This window comes from Thermobia domestica, chromosome 9 (assembly GCF_964235325.1).
Source record: "Thermobia domestica chromosome 9, izTheDome1.hap1.1, whole genome shotgun sequence".
NCBI lineage: Eukaryota > Metazoa > Arthropoda > Insecta > Zygentoma > Lepismatidae > Thermobia > Thermobia domestica.
Window position 1 is genome coordinate 111,303,038 of NC_137462.1, and position 21,110 is coordinate 111,324,147.

The 21,110-nt window shown below is 37.4% G+C and overlaps 1 long non-coding RNA gene across 1 annotated transcript; it reads right to left on the reverse strand.

Annotated features, from left to right (window-relative positions):
* Positions 1-1,102: 1,102 nt before the first annotated feature.
* On the reverse strand, positions 1,103-14,369 carry LOC145694066 (uncharacterized). Its single transcript, XR_014132903.1, has 3 exons — positions 14,037-14,369; positions 5,963-6,101; positions 1,103-1,252 (listed from the first exon to the last, which is right to left on the reverse strand). It is a non-coding gene; the product is annotated as an uncharacterized LOC145694066 (long non-coding RNA).
* Positions 14,370-21,110: the final 6,741 nt, after the last annotated feature.

Sequence of the window (21,110 nt, forward strand, 5' to 3'; positions counted from 1 at the left end):
ACTGTAGCTGGCGGAGTTCACAGGTATGAGAAGCTGTGCAGCCATCGACCAAACATATTTATCCTTCCCTGCTCTACACATTCTGCAAATTTGGACTTTCCTGGATGTATCCTTCTTAGTTCAACATTTTAAGTAACGAGCAGTGTAATAGTCTCATACATTATTTAAAGAAAGAGCGATGATTCTCAGAATTACTCGGAAGTTTCTAGTTTACAATTATATACATATATAGATATAGATATAGCTATATAGATAGATAGATGTACAATAATTTAAAACGGTTATATCAAAGTTTGCATTCAGAGCACAAAAAGAAGTATAGCTCTCGGAACATTGATTTTAGCCAGATAATACCACTAGTAAACTCAACCACACTCAGTACCGTTAGTTGCTTGGTATTGTCTATGAGGCAGAGATCATCGTATCTCATTGCGTGTAGATTTTTGTATTTGTTTAACACTAAAAATTGTTTGTCGCTAACCGAACCCAGTAACATATATATACCGACAGGACGTACGTTAGTCACAAGGTTACATGAGTGAAACACTAAATTATTCGATTGACACTTGCGGCCTTGTCAACACTAGAGAAAGGTACAAAGTGATTAAATAAATACGAAACAGTACATACAAAATATAGCGATGTATGAAGTCTCCTTTTCATACGATTTGGAGAAAGGATACATCTGTAGAGAGCAACATAAATGATTTCTCTGGATAATTTGGATTAGTCCAGAATTCGAACAAAAATAATTTTGAAATTCGTTAAGTCCAACATTTTTTCTTTCTTTCTTCGGATTCTCAATAAAGTTGACTACTGAAAAGCTGAGTTACAGATTTTATGTTAAAACATATTCACTATACCATTGCCTTATTCACAGAACAATACATTAGTTATTAATGTATGACTGAAATAATAGTGCTTCGTGCAGATTTACTTTATCCAATCGGAATTGCACAATGATAAAAAAAAATGTTGCAAGGTATAATGTTCTTATTTACAGAGAAAAAGAGTTGAAAAGACCTTTAACTAACAAACATTTTCTTTAAACAGACATACATTTATTCTAATTTATGGAAGAAAGAAATAATTTGCGGAGCAGTATATTTATTAAGGTTACATATTTGTACAAAAGAATGTAAATACAATCGGGTCTGTCTTCAGAAAGGACGTGCTTTTAGCCACAAATTACACTGCTTCTTTTCGCTGTCTTTCATGCAGAATCCTGGTTTTGTTTTGATACATGAAATACCTGAAACAAAAATCCAAAAATATTTAAAATGTTACATTTTAAAATATTTAACATTTTTTAGATTAAATGGACAAAATCTGTTCGGTCAGGTATGGACTTTTGGGTTTCTGGTAGAAAAATGATGAATTAAAAAAAAGTGTTTGTTGATGCTGAACAACTCGAAATGTATTACTATGCAAAAGTAAGTGGGTACCCACTGGCGTTCGAGGTACCATGGGGTACCTAATATGTCTGCATTTTTAGATATGTGGAAATATATGTCTCTAAAATGTAAAGAACTGATATCTGTTTAGTACAGAAAACCGCAACTCGGTAAGCCTTATGGATACCGAGGTATGGGAAAATAAAGGACAACACCATAGAAGTGTGAGTTTTGCGTACTAGATTGTGCAGTTTCGAAAACGTAATTACTGAGGGCTATCAACAACCTCAAAAGTAGTTTCAATTCAATACACTACACACACGTCCTTATGGGGGTTTTCGGGTACTATGGCATTCGCAGACCTCCCATTTCTAAACATTCTAAAATATATCTTAATAAACTTATAAAGAACGTTACAGGTGTGTGTTTACCGAAACCGCAAGTCGGTATGTTTAACAGTTACCGAAATATGGTGAAATAAATAGGAACACCATAGGTATGTGGGGCTTCCATACTTGACAGTAGTTTAGAAAATTAATGAAAATATGACTAATGGCTATCAAGATATTGTCAAATAAAGGGAGGACCCACACAGTTATGGGGTTTTCGTGTTAGGTGGTGAAATTTCCGAAATCGATCATGAAATCTGAATAAGCACCAGTAGCAATTTCATCCTAAAGTAACTGGGTATTTCCATGGGGTTTTAGAACATCATGGGTCTAAAAAGATTAAGTTTTAAAAGCTTTGGAAAATATAATTTGACATTTGTAAAGAGTATTAGAAAAGAGAATAGAGTTACCCAAAACTTCCAGCCAGTACATCTTACAGCTAGAGAGACACCGTGAAATAAAAGAGTATTAGATCTTGAAATTTCATAAAACAACTTTTGATCTTAACAAAAGTTAAATAAGATGGTACTTATATGGGTTAAGTGAGTACCTCACACTCGTCAGGGCAATTCCGATCGAAAGATTAATTCAGCTCGAAGTTTTCTTCGGGTAAATCCAAGCGTGATAATTCCTAGCGTACAAAAAGAATGAAAATTCTTTGTCAATATCTAATATAGCAACCGAGATATAAGTAATTATGTATTTTACGAGGTCGTAAAAATGGAGACCCACATGGATTTGTACTGTTGAGTCTTTGCTGTAAGAAGAAGAAATTTCAGAAAACTACCGTATACACCTTAATAGACAATTAAATGGGTGGAGGCACGGTGGCTTAGTGGTAGAGTGCGTACCTTTGGTGTATTGGGTCCCTGGTTTGATCCGTGTCCAAGTCAGTTTGTAGTCGACATTGTATTCGTGGGTATTCTCGGTGTACTCCTTTCCTCCCACCTTTACACTCCATCAATTCTATCATCAACATTCACTTGCCTTAATTTCATTTTAAAATTAAATGGGCAGTTAAGTGTGATCGTATCTCTGTGGATTAAGAGAATACTCCAGTGTAGTTTCTGCAAAACATACTAGGTACACACCCCACCACTAAGTTACTGTGTCCTCACTGATTTAATTGCATATTAAGGTATATACAGTAGGTTTTTGAATTTCTTTCTTATAGCAAAGACCCAGAAGTACAAATCCTTAAAGATCTCTATTTTTACGTCATAAAATAAATGACTCGTTATATTTTGGTTACTATATTAGATATTCACAGGGAATTTTCACTCTTTTACACAGCTCGATGAACCTTTGGAACTGCCTGAAGAAAACCTAGAACTAATCTTTCCATCGAAATTGTACTGAGGTACTTACTTAACCCATAGAAATACCATCTTATTTAATTTTGTTGGGACCAATAATTTTTCCGAAGTTTCAACATCTCATACTCTTTTATTTCACGGTGTTTCTCTATATGTTAGATGTACTAGCTGCAAGTTTTAGGTAAATACATATTTCTAATACTCTTTACAAATGTCAAGTTATATTTTCAAAAGCTTTTAAAATTTAATCTTGGTAGACTGTAAGATGTTCTAACACCCCATGGAAATATCTAATTACTTGAAGATGGAATTGCTACTGGTGTTTATTAACTTTCCATGACCGGTTTCGGAAATTTTATCATCTAATACGAAAATCCCATACCTGTATTGGTCCTCTCTTTATTTGACAATATCTTGATAGCCGTTAGTCATATTTGAATTCATTTTCCAAATTGTACCTTCAAGTATGCAAGCCCCACATACATATCGTGTCGCTCTTTATTTTCCCATGTCTCGGTATCCGTAAGGCTTACCGAGTTGCAGTTTTCGGTAAACAAATATCAGTTCTTTACATTTTAGACACATGTATTTCCATATATCTAAAATGCAGAAATTAGGTACCGCATAGTACCCCTCTTCCCCATTGGGGTACCCACTTACTTTTGCATACCAGGGTAAAAACACCAGTGGTCGTTACTTTAAGGTTGAAAACATACTCTTTTGTCTCTTCTGTGAGCACCGTGAATCGGTCGGAGCTGTACCATAGTTGGAAAGAGACAGTGATCCTTCCTATATATGACCATGTAGTCAGAATTCAAAATCGAATAGCCGTTGAAGGAAAAACAATATTTTAAAATCCCTTGTATTGCACCGGTAGTAGTCATCTCAAAATCGAAATGTTCCAGTGGTAGTTAGGGTTTTGTACCAGTGTTCGTCACTCAAATAACTTGACATAATTTATTCAGAAACGCACTGTTTATCAGTTTAAAATTAAGAATAGAGTATAAAGTACTAATCTTAATAACTGTGCATCACTTTTGGCACTCAAGAAAGAAAATAAAAAAGTTTTTACATACTTTTTAAAGCAATTTCAGTAAGAAAAATGTTAACTGAATTCAAAAGTTAACTGTATATTATTTTAACGTTAAGAGTACAATATTAATTACTATGTTTAATAACTATAGTGACTTTAAGCACTCAAGAATGAAAATAAACATGTTTGTACATACATTTTTAATACAATTTGAGAAACAAAATAAGTTAACCGAATTCAAAACTTAATTATATATCACCTTAAGATTAAGAATGGACAATAAAATACTGAGGTTAATAATAATGCATTAGTGAAGAATGAAAACAAAAATGTTTTTAACTACCTATATTGTATTTACATGTTGTTATTTCTCATTAACATGCTTTTTGATAACGCACGATATGGGCTAGGGGTACGCACGAGAAATGATTTGAGACTGTCACCTCTCGCAAAGGTGTCGCGAAAGTTGTCTCGTCTCGAAAACTGTATCTGTTTCTATTGGAAGAGCTATGTCTCGTCTCGAATTTCGTAACAAAAATTCGTTACACATGCAGTTTTGTGTAAAAAGTGAAATGTATAAATACAGGAGAGAAAACATTGCAGACAAACATTATGTTAGTATATTGAACATACTTTTTTGTATGTGGTGCAAAATATCTTCATCTATGGGGTTACTTTGCACCAAAGTTTATATGAAATGAAATCTTTGAGTTTTACGTTCCACGATTTTGCCGGGTATGCTAAAGGAGACTATAATCATGAGAATGAATGAAATAGTAGAATGAAAACTGTGAGAGAAAACGGGAAAACCCCGAGAAAACCACACACAGTGTTTGTCCAACACAAAGCCCATTTGGCACGTGCTGGGATCGATCCAGGAACTCCACGCAGGAGAGGTGAACGCTCCATCACTGAGCTACCACGTCCCCAAAAACACAACCTCAGAATATACTTCATATAGAGTAGAAATGAAATGAAATCTTTGAGTTTTACGTCCCACGATTATGCCGGTTAGGCTAAAGGAGACGGTGATGATGAGTAATGAATGAAATGGTGGAATCAAGAAAGTGGGAGGAAACGGGACAACCCCGAGAAAACCCACGCACACGGTGTTTGTCCACCACAAAGTTCACTTGGCGGGGATTGGGATCGAACCCAGGACCCCAAGCACCAGAGGTGAACGCTCCACCACTGAGTTACCGCGACCCCTCATATAGAGTAGAAGTAACAAGATGTAAAAAAAAAAAAAAAAAAAAAAAATGGCCCGTCTGGAGGACATGTAAGCTAAACACCAATACAATTGTTACAGATTTATTTACTTGCACTGTTTAGGCTGAACATCGCAACACCAATATCATTATGTCACATCCTTTCAAAAGTATGCTAACTGCAACGTAGACCTGCTTTGCTTCGTAATGTCCAAATAGTTGATTACTGTGCTCGAAAGCAGGCAAGTAGCATACAAATTTATGATGTTGAAGGCGTTATTTTTCACAGCTATGGAGAAAAGACATGAAAACGAAAAATAAAAATAAATCTTTGTTTTACTTCCTACGGTTATGCTATGTATGCTGACAGTCACAAATGAGTATTGAAAATTGATGATCTTGGAATACGATTTGGTGGAATAATGAGGGGGGGGGGGGAATAGACATTGATTAAATATAAAATTGAAAAGAAATAAGGGCCTGACGCTCAAATATTTATCTATCTGGCAGCCATCTTGATCCCTCTAAAATATCATGAAGTACTTGATTGATTCTAAACCCAATAATAGTAATAGTAATTATAACAATAAACACAGAATATACCTAGATATACTTTACGCACCTTGAAGTGTAGAAATTAATGATTGCAATCCTCAGCATTCCAATAGTTCTTTGGTTTCTCCAAATGAAGATTCGGACATCGGTTTTCTTCTCAAGCAATAATGGGGTACAATAATCAGTTGCAGTCCAAAGCCAAGTCACTAAGTTAAGCATGAATATAAAAGATTTTGTGTTAAATATTTCAATGTAAATTTCATGAAATAGAATTTATTAGTTAGTTACATACAAACTCTTACGCATGTAAGTCAGAATCTACTTGTAATAACTTGTAAATTTAAACAAACTAAATTATATCTACAGTTATAGGGACATCAAACATATATTCCATAAGATATATAGGGTGTCTCAAAAGTCCCCTTACATTAAGTAACTCGATTATTATCAGAGTTACAACAAAATGTAATTGGGAAACCGTCTCCAAATATGATGTTTCCAATGTAAGTTGAAGGAATTTTCAAAATCGGATGAGCCGTTTGGCTGTACACTCTTTATGCGTCCAATGTTAAATGAAAATGCAACGTTGCCATTTACCTGGACCCACAACATAAGTGAATGAAGTTACTGATTTTTACGCTAACATGTCGATGGCTAGCCCCCATTTCAAACAGTAACTTCATTCACATATGTTGTGGGTCCAGGTAAATGGTAACATTGCATTTTCATTCCACATTGGGCGCATAAAGAGTACAGCCCAAACGGCTCCTCCGATTTAAAAAGTGTTCACTTTAGAATGAAAACAACATATTTAGAAATGGTTTTTCCTCTTACGTTTTGTTGTAACGTCAGAGGACTTTCGAAACACCCTGTATACATCATACGAAGTTCCTTTCTAAATTCTACACGGGTGTAGTTTAATTGAATGTGAGATGGGTGATACACATTAGGCCGTTTGGAAATACTCTCACAGACGGCCGCCATTTTGGATTAAATTTGTTTGTTATAAACTGGTGAGTAATGTGATATATATATGGCCACAGGCTAGAATTTTCTCAGTATGTCAAATATGCAATCAGATTCCATGGAGCTTAATTTGGTGAAAAGTTATTGCCAATTGAACGTTGTATTTACCTCTTTCTTCTAGATGTAGAACCATACCGTTAGCACGTGAGGAATGCATCGAAATATTCAAACTGTGGAGCGGGAGGAGTGCCTGTACAGTGGTTACCGATTGCAAACAGAATCATCCACAATGTGACTGTGTTACATGTTGCAGTGTCACAGTAATTAACTAAATTTGAGGAGACGGGCACATTCGTGAACATACGTCGTAGCGGACGATCGTAGAGAGCTACAGATGAAGCAACGCCTACGGCAGTGCTGACTTCTTTCTCGATGTGGCCCCAGAGGAGCACACGTCATTTATTAATGCAATGTGGGTTGAGTCATAGGGTCTGCGCGTGTATAAGTGCATCCGTACAAGGTGCAAATGAAGCAACATCTCCACGAGAACGATGTTGATCGCCAAGTGCAGTGAGTAATTATGGTTAACATTTTTATGCAAATACTCTTTTCAGATGAAGCTGACGTCTACGTAAATGGGAAGGTTAATAGGCAGAACATGCACAATTGGTCACCTGACAACCCCGCGTGCAAGACCCCTCCAACATGACCAGCGCAAAGAAAATTAATTATGTTGTTGGCAGACAAATGAGGAATACGTCTAATCAGTCACTTTTTCATTCCATAAAATTAACTGCGGAATAATACCTCACGCTCGTTCGTACAGGGATAGATATTGCGAGCTGCGATGCCCGAGGATGGTACATTCTCGCAGTTTTTTCAACACCATGGCGCTTTCTTCATTATGGATTCGTATTGCGTCACTACTTGAACAATTTTCTAGAACATGGGTTGATCGACGAGAGGCAGTTGAATGGCTGCTCGATCACCGGACCTAACGCTGTTCAATTTCTAGCTAAGTGGAAAAGTTAAGGCTATGGTTTGTGCAGTAAATATTCATAATTTTTATCATCTAGAACAAAGTATCGCCATCGTCTGTGCACAAATTTGACCCTATATCCTACTTTGTGTCCACAGCAATTGGAAGAAGCTTCTGCAAATGTTTATTGCTCAGTAGGAACATGTAGAACATATACTATAACCAGGGGTAAAAGTGGACCTGAAAAGGTGGGGGGACGGTAGGTAGCGGCATCACTCCACGCCGTTCCTCCTGCCTATCTCTGCCCATTGTACCATTTTAGGATCTGGGGGACGTCCTACATATTTTTCGAGGTGGGGAACTGCGTCCCCCGCGTTCCCCCTAGCTTTTACCCCTGACTATAACAGGGAAATGTGTTCGAAGTGGGAAAAATCAGAGGCGGTGTGTTTTATTACGATTTTGACTCGACATATCGGCTATCTAAATGTTCAAATGCAGTGAGGTGTGAAGCCTACAAGATTGCATTTCTATTTACATAATGTCTGAAAACCACTGGAAAGCTTCTTTTAGTTACGGAGAAAAAACGGAGACTGATCCATCCATCGTGAACAACTTTCTGGAAAAAAATAAATAAAAATAGCCCTTACCTTGTATCAGAGAATTATACACGAAAGTGCTCAAAAACCGACTTTCAATATTAACAATTTCCAGCGGGAAAACTCCTGGACCACACACTCGAATGAGGGGTATTTCAAACTCCCGTAAGATCTGCCCCCACAGCAATCCCCTAAATCCGCCCATGCTCAAAATACGACGCTTATAAGAATTCAGACAAGACGACACATACATACATACGAAAGAAACAATTCAATACGGCACATCAAAATATAAACTAGATGAACTTCTTTGAAAACACCTCATTTTACAAACAAAAGGTAGAAAAAGGTAAAAATGTCAGTATTGTCAACTTAGAATCTACATAAGAAATAAAATCTTTTTATGTGCAAAGCTATTCGTCAATACGTATAAAAAAGGGATTTATTAATGGTATTTAGCATTTATTCTTCCGTGAAGGTTTATCTTGATCACTAAAAAACCAGAAACGGTATGTCTCTATCACTGGAAAAAAAAAAAAAGAAGGGTATGACATACCACTACATATAGTCTCACTTGGTTCACTGCCAATAACATTTCACCAGAATAAGTTACATGATATCTGATTGCATATTTGACATCCTCAGAACATTTTAGTGCATGGCCATGTATCACACTACCCACTTATCGTCCGTATTACAATTTCGAATCTAAGATGGCGACCGTCCGCGTGATGTAATCCGAAAGTATCCCTCTGGGCCTAATGTGTATCTCTTATCTCGCAATCAATGTAACTACATCCCTGTAGTTTTCAGAAAGGATGACAAGGGACTTCTGATGCATCCTGTATATAATAGTTGTATCAATAATGACGGGTATACCGGCTAGGCTAAAGGAGACGCTGATGATGATATAATGAATGAAATGGTGGAATGAAGAAAGTGGGAGGAAACGGGAGAACCCCGAGAAAACCCACTCACACGGTGTTTGTCCACCACAAAGTTTACTTGGCGCGAGCTGGGATCAAACCAAAGACCCCAAACACCAGAGGTGAACGCTCTACCACTGAGCCATCGAGGCCCGACAGGAATATTTGTTGAAGTCTACTGTCTTCTTTAGTACCAAGGTTACACAAAAATGAGCCTATGGTTTTGATGGAATTCGAACCAACATTATATGTATACTCTCTCAGCGAGAATCAAAGCTGGCACCAAGTTTACATATGCGCGCGCATTGTATTTTACTTATATAGCTCACAGAGCTATGGGCGAGCAAGCAAGGCACGTGCCCCGGGCGTGTGGTTGGAGGGGCTACTAAAAGAGAGGTTATATATTAGTACTTTTCCATTTTGGTGTTTAATACTTTTCATCAGAGTGCGAAATCATGAAATCAAAGTGGGGGAGACTGAAGGACTGAAGAGAGCGAGAGAGAGGGAAAAAAAAAGCTGCGCAGTCTTACACTTCAAAGAATTGTAGTGAAATGAGGTCAGAATTCAAGATGACATTCGGATGCTTGGCACGAAGAAAAACATTGCAAGCAATTTTGAAAAAAAAAAAAAAAAAAGAAAGAAAGAAAGAAACTTAAATAATGTGATATATTTTGTAGGCTTTGGATATGTATGTTTTAGTTGGCATCAACAATTATTGGTGTGTTTTGTCACAATTGACAGTTTAGCGAGAGACTAGGCTAACTGACAATTTTAACTTTCTGAAAGAAAAGGAAACAAATGAAAACAGCACGTTTCAAAGGATACGACTGATATTCATAGTTTGGTTTAGTATACAACAGGGGTGGATCCAGGATGGACTACTGGGGGGCGGTGGGTTGTAATGCCACTACTTACAAGATAGAGCTACTTTTAAGAGATTCAACTCTGGGTAGGTTTTATTTTATATTAAAATACACAAAGTTTCCTCTTCTTGGGGGAGATAGACCCTCCCTGGATCCGCCCCTGTCTCAGGACAAGCCACACAGACAAGTGGTTGAGGCAAAGGTCAATTAATGGCATTAGTATGCTGTTCCGTCAAAATCTCAATCTTGACCTGGATGTAAGTTAGCCTGGTCTCTCACTGAACCCCTCAATTGAATGTTTAATATGTAAATTAGGCACTTCTACATCACAAACAGTAAATATAACCTACCTTATTCTACGTTTTTAAATGCATTTCTACAACTGATTGTAACTTTAAAGGTTCTCGTGAAGATTAGCTGGCGGAGGTTACCTAACATAGCCATGAGTTATCAAATTAACAGTTGTGCTTCGTGGGTGATGATAATGATCCTGAGGTTAGATGTTAAATTGGACTCGAGAGCGGAACAAGGGCTGATCTTATTCGTGTCTCAGACGGGGGGCATGGAATGGAACGAATATGAAAATAAGGTTGCTGTAATAGTTTTTCATAGGGTTTGTAAGATTTTCGAAACACTTGGCATTTTTTTTATCAAGACTTGACATTTTTTAAAGATAAAAATCAAGACTTGGCAATTTCAAGTTTCATCCCCCTCCCAATCTTGTAATGCTCGCTACGCCGCTGTAAGCAATGCATATTTTCGACAATATTCGTTGTTCATCTGTTTCCGCTGGGTTCCAACGTGGTGAGCTGCATATGGGACTTTTAATAGTGTTATTATAATGAGAAAGAATTGTAAATTATGTTGATGTTCCTAAAAGAGGGAAATTGAAAGAGAAATTAAATTAAAAATAAATAAGGGAGAGAAAAGTAATTACTTGAAAATAAAAATAAAGTCTTTGAGTTTAATGTCCCACTATTATGCTGTTAGGCTAAGGGAGTCGGTGATTAAAGCAAGTTAATGATTATGGAATATTTGGTGAAATGAGAAAGTGGGAGGAAACCAAGTCCCCGAGAAAACCTACGAGCACGTATATGAAAATGAAGTAAAACATACACTGGACTATGCTTTCTTTGTCTAGCAGAGTCATAGTTTGGAATCGAAAATGTGTTTTGAATCCTTGTATTTAGAGATTAAGAGTGTAAGTAACGAAATCACTTAATACATCCATTAAGATTTCGGAAAGCGAAATCTAAATTTAGGTAAGCTAACTCCATGTACTAACTGCTTGCATCCGCTTCGTACATTGTTCGAAGGGTCACGAAGCAAATCACCTCATTTAGTCTACACATACCTAGTACTAGCGTTAATTACCTGCTTCGTTGGGTGAAAATAAGAAAACCAGTAATACATGTATGTTACGTTAGTCAGTCACTTTTTTTACTATTACGAAACGCTCTCTCATATCGGTTATTTTCGATCATTTGTAAGATCCGTCTCCCCTCTTTCCCTCCCCAAGTTGCTTGGCTGAATTTTGATTTAAATAGTATCGGAAGTGTCACTGTCCATTTCTGCGCCCCCGAAAACAATGGATTTAGATTAGGATCAGTTCACTTAACTTAGTAAGCCTACAGCTTTGGCGCGGCTCGACTTGTTGGAAAGCAATCCAAAATCTAAACAAATATATCGATGTCATTGGGGTTTACTAAAGTGTGTCGTAAGTCAAGAAGATTGAGAATCACTGCCTCGATTATTCACTTCAATTAATCATCAAACTCCTTTAACCTGAAGTATATAATCGTGGAATGTTCAATTAAAATTATAATTTTATGGCATCTAGAAAATGCACATATCGTACATTACGTTACATTACCATTCAATCGCAATAGGTTATTACAGACATGTGGTTGGCTTGAAGCTTAGCGTCCTATTCAGCGCCAAGACTGTGTACTACCTACACCTACAGCATAATATGGAATCCTACTCGCATGATCTTCGATCAAGATTTGAATCAACGGGAGGATGAAGATTTTCCCTCTCGTCAAGTAATTTCCCCAACTCGCCAAAGAATTTCTCCCTTGCCGGGAAAATATGTTCCCTCATTTCATATTTTACATATTATATACTATATATTATATCTTGCATCACTGAGAAATAAAAGGCTTGGATTGTATATCTGAAAAGTCGCCCCCTCCCCGCAGGCACGTAGCCACGATTTCGCAATACGGAAGGTCTGTGACGAAATACTGTGGTTATCACACCAGGGGTTCGATCAATCTAAACTATTTTACTGACAACATATCCATATTGATTTGTTAGGACAATAAAATGAGGATATGTTAGTAAGTATTTTAATTAAAGAATTATGAAGAAATCTTGCGTAAAAGAATAGAAAAAAGTATTGACAAAGACATAGTCTTCCAAGGTCATTCGAACTCGGTTCTTCTCGTCTTCTTTCTATTTCTCTTATCTTAGTTCAATGCCGTCAAGAATAGCAACGAGATCTCTTTCTGGAGTAAAGACATCCTATAAAATGGATTAGTGTTGCCGCGAAATTCAAAATGGTTCATATTATTGGTAATTCTGGGCATTGCTTAAGTTCTGACAGGCTATCTGAAAGAACCGGTTTATCGATCGTCATTTGTAGTCCATAGGGTTACTGGCGCAAGTCCCGGGGGGATGAGGACATGTCCCCTCCAATCTTAGAACTGGGGGGGGACTTTCCCCTCAATAATCCGATTTGAAATGCGCTTTTTGGAGAGAAATGTGATGATTTGTGTCCGATTGCCACAAAGGAAAGTAAGATGAAATTGATGTCCCCACCCCAGAATAAGCCTTAAATCTGCCCACCTCAGAATTTTGAAGACAACTCTGCTCCCCTGATCCTCCGCAGCATTGTTTTTCAACTTCATACAGTAATTTGAACATCCTTAAAAAAATTATGAGAACTGTCTTACCCGTCCCTCCCAATGTTGAAGACAGATTTGCGCCGCTGCATACGGTTAACATGGAGCTAGATGGAATTCGGAATGCTCCGTTATAATAATATCCAATTTCAACTTGATCCGCCCCCCCCCCTCCCGTTTCCTCCACACAAAGCTCCTCGTAAGAAAGAGTAACCAAAACGCTTATTGTAGCTTTATATTTTTGAGGCTGATTCATCTGTTTCTTTCTGTTTCATCTTTCCTTAATATTTTTCATTTCTGGATCCGAAGGGGGGGGGGTCTGGACCCACCCCTTGGCTACGTGCCTGCTTCCCGTAAAAAGCTTCATTCGAACCCTGAATCAAACAACTCCATCTGTAAAGCAGTGCTGAGTTGATTTTAATATCCTTTTCTGCAACGAGGCTGTATGAGACGTGGACTTACTGATTAACATGGACTCCGAACCACTCCCGCCGGGAATCGAACGCGGGTTTCCCACACCAAAGGCGCGTACGCTAACCGCTTAGCCATGAAGGAGCTCATATCTATAGCAGTGTAAGCAACAACAACAACAACAAAAAGAAACACACATACAAACTAGAACAACAACAACAACAACAAAAAGAAACACACATACATATTAGAAGTTTGCGCAATTGGGGATCAAAACATTCTCAATGAAGTATGAGAAATAGTAAACGTCAAAGTGGGCTTCTGCTTATTCTTTACTTCGTTAATACTTAATTCCTTCTAGAAATAGTGAAACAATACTATGAAGACACAGTACTTAAACATAATCGAAAGAATAAGACAAGGAAACAGAGTAATTTCCGACTAATTAAACTAGTCATATATACTATACCTAACTGTTACATTGTATTTCTTACCATATTACGAAAGCGATATAACTTTTTTACCAGCCATAGAAGCTGGACGCAATCCAATACTGCAATTTAGACGCTGTAACGAAAGCTGCAAGTCAAACGTCTGACACTCAACTGTGTAATAGCTGTTTCAAGCGGCCTACAACTTATGACCTTGAAACTATGTGCTAGTAACCAAATTAATGCCAAGGTACGATACAAACACCCCAACTTGCCACAATGACGTCAACACAAGGAAAAAAAGAAAAACATCTAATTTTTGGTTCGAAAATTATGAAACAATAATAATAATAATGTAATTCTCAGGAACTCAAACATTAGTTAACTAGAGAACATAACAAGCAAAACAAAACAAAACAAAACAAAACAAAAAGAATCTTAAACGTGAGCTCTCCCTGACTGCTGTTTTTAAATTTCAGTGAGGCTGTAAAATATGTTTTGTTTTATTGTTAAAAAACAAAAAGAAAAAGAAAAATAAACAAAGAAAGGAAATAAATTTTGTTGCAAATATCCTAGTAAAAATAGGTTTCCTAGACACAAGTGGCTCCGCGTAGCGTAGTTGCTAACGCTCTCGCCTTCGGTACGAGCGGACCCAGGTTCGATTCCGGTAGGGGCACTCGGTCGAAAAAGTATCAAAAGCTTTTAAGTCCAGACATCCTGAATGAGGCTTTCTTGGGTTTTCCTCATTTCATACCAGGCAAATGCCGGGTAGTACCCAACATATAGGTCCCAGGCCGTTTGCTTCCTTCCCTTTCCCCGGATAGTGTGCTCACCGAGGGACGTCATAACTCACATGTGACGGGCTAACAAGGTCATTGATGCCGAAAGCCCAGAAATCTAAATCCTAAATCTTCACTACACAAGAAAATGTTCGCGCTGAAAACGGTTTCTTAGCAATTATGTTAAGCAGTCCTGTAGTAAATCTCCATCAAGTAATAAACCGTCACATATAAAAAGGAAAGAATAAACACATAACATTCATTTTGCGTACCTTGAAATGTAAAAAGTTACAAAACATTAATATTCAAAGATTTCTCAAAATTCAGATTAACCCATTTCTTTCTCCTCAACCATTAACGAGTTACAATAGTAAGAATTGTGGTCATAAATCACATTACTTGTTTAGTACTATATTAAAGCAAGTTATACTAAAGGAATATATAATTAATGGAATATTTAACTAAAGTGATAATTTACTATTGCACTTACCCAGGCTTCTTTCCTTCCGCTCTTCTTTTCCGTTTGTAAACAACCTCGTTTATAAACCAGCTCGCAAGCATACGACAGTTGTTTCATGACGTCATCTATGGTGCAAGAAAGAGGTGTCTATAGGCGGTCAGGACCTCACACACAGATGGACGTATATAACATATAGCTGAAGTATTTAACATACGTATACGTATATAAAATACGGAAGATTGTTAGATATCAGACATCCTGCAGCGACATGATATAACATCCAAGCGCGTTAAAGGCAGTAGCTGTGTAGCATATGGATAAAGTACGCTCCGTACAGATTTCCTTAGTAAACATAACGAATCCTTGTATTTGTACAATATACCGCTGTCCGGATAATGGATTTTTCTCAGTGTAACAGACACACCACGCAGAGTATGCGGATTCTCATTCGATTACTGAAATCAAACAGCCTCCGCTTGATCAATAGGCCTATTTTAACCGGAGATCGCCTGAGATCACCAGTGATATTGGTACTATCCTGTACGGTACGTTCAGTGTACAACCGATTCAGGTCCACTTTTGGTCATTTTGGGCATATTTCATTTTTAAGATCTCTATCTGAAGCGCTTTTGAGAGCATAAGAGATTTATGTTCAGACTAGCAGCGTTCACCCCGCTTCGCTGCGGTCACCCCGGAACGCAATAAACTTTGTTACTTAGATAATTTTTACTTTTTCGCTTTCAAGTGATATGATAAAAACCATAGAAGATTGCAGTAAATCTTAACATTATATCGCCTGTCATTTATGTTAACCCGCCCCGCTTCGCTGCGGTCATCCCGGTGCTGGCATATTGTAAAAGTGTCTGTAAAAATAAGCAAATCAATTAAAAAATTTTAAACAGAAGATTCAAGCTATTTTCCGCTGTATATCGCCTGTCATTTATGTTAACCCGCCGAGTGACACGGTCATGCGGGTTGCATATAAATACGTTTATTTTTACCTATGATGAACTAATAACAAAGGATTTGTACGTTATGGACACCTGAATGGTCAATTATCTCAAGACACTGGTAATTAAAAATTAAAGTGTTATGATAAAAACCATCTAGGGTCCAAATCCTAATAACCCCCCAAAAATGAAAGAAATTGGTTCAGCCGTATTAGCGTGATGAGCGGACAAAAAATTGTACGTTCTCTTTTATATATATAGATGTTGTAAACAGCTCTTACAATATAAAAAAAAATATTAACTTTTTCCATATACTTAAGCGTCTCTCGTTCTCACAACTTTGTTCATTGTTCCATTGTTGGCTCTGAGCGCTTCATATACAAAATGAAGGCCGAAAATCGACGCCAAATTTAAAGAACCTGAAGGAGAGAGATAGAAATAATTGCAACGTATAAAGAAATAAGACACCTTTCTAGTCTAATTAGATGTACAGGGGCTAGACAAAAAAATCTAAAAACACTTCGTACAGATCACGTAAGTTTGGCCCTCCACTGTACAACACGTCTTGCGGTTGACAATAGTTTTTTGTTTTCAATGTGTCATGTGGACCTTCCCCTTCCGTCAGCAGTAACCAGTTCACCTGTGGGTGCCGTGGTGTTAAAGTGATGCGGTAAAATGGGCGACCTGACAGACTTCCAAAGAGGCATGATCGTTGGTGCCCGTCTGGTTGGAGCTTCAGTGGCAACAGTGGCGAAAATTGTGGGGGTATCGAAAGGCACTTTGTCCAATGTCACGAGGGCGTACACAATTCATGGGCAAATGACGACTGCAAAGTACAACAGTGGTCGAAAGACGATCCTGTCAGATAGGGACTGAAAGGCATTAAAACGGGTTGTAGCAGCTAAAAAGAGGACCACTGCAATGAAAATTACGTCTGAACTCAATTCCGGCCTACAGAACTCGGTTTCATCGAAAACAGTGCGACGGGAACTTCATAAAAGAAAATTCATGGCAGGGCCGCTATCGCCAAACCCCTGGTCATAGCAGTAAATGCGAAGAGGCATAACCAGTGGTGCATGGACCACAAGGCGTGGACTCATGAGCAGTGGAAACAAGTAATGTGGTCCGATGAATCGACCTTCACCTTGTTTCCAACAACCGGTCATGTTTACGTATGGAGAACACCGTAACAGACCTATGATACAGACTATCTGCTCCCAACTGTAAGTCATGGGGGTGGTTCTGTTACAGTATGGGCAGTGATATCGTGGTGTTCTACAGGTCCCATCATAGCCCTGCATGGAATGATGAATGCTAAGGCGTATGAGGCCATTTTGGGGGACCAGGTTCTACCCATGGCCCAAATATTGTCCCCTGATGGTGATGGCATCTACCAAGATGATTTGGCACCCTGTCACGCTGCAAAAACGGTGAAACCATGGTTTGAGAAGCATAACCAGGAGCTATCACACCTTCCTGGGTCCCACAATCACCAGATTTGAACATCATTGAGCAATTGTGGTCTTCGTTAGAAAAGCGTGTTCGGTCTCATTACCTTCCACCAGCATCCCTTAAGGAACTGGAGCATGTTTTGGAGGAACAGTGGTACAAAATTCCACGCACCACGATTCAGAAGCTGTATACGTCCATTCCACGTCGGATCCAAGCACTTTTGGACGCAAAAGGAGGCCCCTCACCATACTAGGTATGATTTTCACACTTTTGCAAACGTTTAAGATTTTTTTGTCCAACCCCTGCATATTTCAGTTTTACGACCAACGGTTATACTCTGTAGGCATAGAGAGTTGGAAGAGTATTAAAAGTTAATGATTAGAAAATAATTAGTGGAATGAAAATGTGAAAGTAAAACGGAGAACTTCGAAATAGATCCACGGACATTATGATATCCACTACAGACTGATATGGCTAGGAGTCGAACCAGGGATCCCTAGCACTGGACATGAGAGCTCGACTAGGACAAGAACACAGAAACATTGAGGACAGTTAAGAATCCTATTATGCTCTGTGCGAAACCTTATAAAGTTTTAACTCACAATCGTCAGTCCGCTAGGCTACATCACATTGGCTAGTAAGCCACTATGTCCCTAGTCTCTCTAAAGGTTTTGAGTTCTACCCATTGTTAAAAGCAAAGAATTTAGTGCTCAAAGTAACTCCTAACTCTATATTCCTCCTCCGTGTCATATTGGGGAGATAAATCAACGTTAGTTGACTTGACCCAACTCGATACTAACAGTTTCATACGTAATGATTAGAACGTAAAACTATTAAAAGCCATACCCTTAATTTTTGCTTAGGGAACGATAATGATTTATTCTAGCTTAACTTCCTTTTCCATCACCAAGGATATATGAGACGGAACTTACAGCTTTAAGGTGATCCGAACGGAAACAGCACCATCGAAAATCAAACCCTGAACTTGGTAACGAAACGGTGATTTTAGTAATGATATATATGCCTTTGGTGCACGAAGCTCCGGGTTTGATTCCAGCTGGGAGACCATCAGACGCACAAAAGTGGTCCAAATTCAATTTAAACTATAGATCTCGTTTTTCATAGCCTCGATAATGAAAAAGACTATACTAAATACAAATAATTAACTAACCAATAATTTCACCTTTCGTATTTGTTGTAACTACCTTCTCTTCCAACCATGTTATAAATTACTTTATCTATTTTTCAGCATCACGCTAATGTAACTTATAAGATTGTAATGGTATTAGGATCACACTAGTGGGACTTATAAGATTGTAATGTTATTAGGACCACGTTAGAGGGAATTATAAGATTGTAATGCTATTAGAATCACGTTAGTGGACCTTATAAGATTGTAATGTTAGAATCACGTTAGTGGGTATTATAAGATTGTAATGCTATTAGAATCACGTTAGTGGACCTTATAAGATTGTAATGTTAGAATCACGTTAGTGGGTATTATAAGATTGTAATGCTATTAGAATCACGTTAGTGGACCTTATAAGATTGTAATGTTAGAATCACGTTAGTGGGTATTATAAGATTGTAATGCTATTAGAATCACGTTAGTGGACCTTATAAGATTGTAATGTTAGAATCACGTTAGTGGGTATTATAAGATTGTAATGCTATTAGAATCACGTTAGTGGACCTTATAAGATTGTAATGTTATTAGGACCACGTTAGTGGGAATTATAAGATTGTAATGCTATTAGAATCACGTTAGTGGACCTTATAAGATTGTAATGTTAGAATCACGTTAGTGGGTATTATAAGATTGTAATGCTATTAGAATCACGTTAGTGGACCTTATAAGATTGTAATGTTAGAATCACGTTAGTGGGTATTATAAGATTGTAACGTTAGTACGTCCGTTACTCCACATGATAACTCTCGAGTGAAAGCGAATTTTTAAAATTCTGTCTATTGCAAAAGACAAGTAGAGCGATTATCTCTACAAAGTCTGTTAACGTCTTTACTAGTTACGATAGCTATCCATATCCTATTGTTTACTATTGAAACAAAAAAATGTATAATTCTAGAACTTTAGAAGTTATGCATTGCGCGATTAGATGGCATACAATTATCCTCTAGCGATATATATCTATCGGTTGAAACTGCAATTTGTAGGCGCCATCATATTCAGTGTCTTTAGCAGACTTTATGTATTTAACCAACTTGCAGGCGAGACGAATTTACACTTGAATCATGAACAATTAATAACAATAAAAGAGCGCAAAAAGGAGTCACGAATTAATAAAAATTCATATTTCAGTTCTTTGATCAATCAATACGAGAAAAGTAGTTACTCGATCGTTGAACTTTCACTTTTCAGCATAATTTCCGGTGAAGTTTCTACGTTATACGAGATTGTGTAGTTCAACACTAAGTCAGCAGATGTCTCTTGTTTCTTCTTACTTCCTCTTTCTACAGATTCTTTCATCTTTATCAAGGCGTTTGATTTGCGAACCAAAAAACTGTTTTCTATAATATCTACTCTGCCTGTCAATGCGTCTGTGTCCCCCCCTCGAATATTATTATAAAAACACTTGATACCTTTCAACTATTTTTCTAAAAAATTTATATGTACTTTCTCCTATTAGTAAGAATATAAAAACTAAGGTAATTAATTAATAACTACTATTTTCAAAATATAACAATATCGGTATATTCTCAAAACATGAAAACATATAGCGGTGTCACTGAGTACATCACATAAAGGCGTTTGGTTTGTTACAGTACACAAATTTAAGTTTGGCTTTTCTAACAGCTCAACAATACATTTTCCCTTATCCATTAAACTTACTACAAAACTTCAGTGTTGCCTTGTCAATCGATTTTTGTAAAATACATTTTTCGTAAACCATTCTGCTTGAAGATAGACGTATGCCTTAAAGGTATGCAGCCTACACAACTCAATCGCTAGAAAGGGTTGCCTAAAAGTCAGGCGTTAGTAAATCTCAGACTCTTAGACAACCTTTCTAGCGAATGAGTTGTGTGGGCTGCTTACATTGAAGTCATAAGTCTATCTTTAAGCATTTTTTTAAAGGTAAACCTAACTTCTCCCCTCTCCGATAAAAGAATACAAGGAAAACTGACTTTTAATTGTCCATATCTTGGAATCAACTGGATTGATCATCTCGTATCAACTAACTCGATTTCTAACTTTATCCCCTCTACAGCCTGGACGGTGATCCATCAAGTAGTTGTTGAGATTTTATGTCTCCCAGACGGACACACAGTAAATATATTTCTCCCATTTAATCTAGGAAACAATGACAAGATACTATAGTATTATATAATATGCTATGAAGACTCAGTGATAAAGAAATGTAGAGCTGTAACTTCAGTTTCTACTTAAAACTCCTTTTTGACGAGTGGTTAGCATATAATGTTTATAATATTTGCTTAGTTTTGGGTTTGATCATTAAGAGTGGTGTGTGTATATTTATAT